Source organism: Arachis duranensis, chromosome 4, assembly GCF_000817695.3.
Source record: "Arachis duranensis cultivar V14167 chromosome 4, aradu.V14167.gnm2.J7QH, whole genome shotgun sequence".
Taxonomy (NCBI): Eukaryota; Viridiplantae; Streptophyta; class Magnoliopsida; order Fabales; family Fabaceae; genus Arachis; species Arachis duranensis.
Genome location: NC_029775.3, coordinates 75,016,626 through 75,017,144, shown reverse-complemented (window position 1 = coordinate 75,017,144; position 519 = coordinate 75,016,626). Strand labels below are relative to the sequence as shown.

The 519-nt window shown below is 41.0% G+C and overlaps 1 non-coding gene across 1 annotated transcript; it reads left to right on the top strand.

Moving 5' to 3' along the window:
• Positions 1 to 42: 42 nt before the first annotated feature.
• LOC127746898 (small nucleolar RNA R71) lies at positions 43 to 146 on the top strand. Its single transcript, XR_008008710.1, has one exon. It is a non-coding gene; the product is annotated as a small nucleolar RNA R71 (small nucleolar RNA).
• The last annotated feature ends 373 nt before the right edge of the window (positions 147 to 519 follow it).

Below are 519 nucleotides of genomic sequence, written 5' to 3'. Positions count from 1 at the left end.
AGACCATAATAGAATATATCTATCATGGTCTATTCTGAAAACATGTCAGAAGGACATCTTTTGGTCATCTGCTTGTATCTTTTCCAAGCTTCATAGAGGGATTCACCATCTTTTTGTTTGAAGGTCTGAACATCCACTCTAAGCTTGCTCAGTTTTTGAGGAGGAAAGAACTTAGCTAAGAAGGCCGTGACCAGCTTATCCCAAGAGTCCAGGCTATCTTTAGGTTGAGAGTCCAACCATGCTATAGCTCTGTCTCTTATAGCAAAAGGGAAAAGCATGAGCCTGTAGACTTCAGGATCTACTCCATTAGTCTTAACAGTCTCACAGATCTACAAGAACTCAGTTAAGAACTGGTAGGGATCTTCTGATGGAAGTCCATAAAACTTGCAGTTCTGTTGCATCAGAGCAACTAATTGAGGTTTCAGCTCAAAATTGTTTGCTCCAATGGCAGGAATTGAGATGCTTCTTCCATCAAACTTGGACGTAGGTGCAGTATAATCACCAAGCATCCTTCTTGCA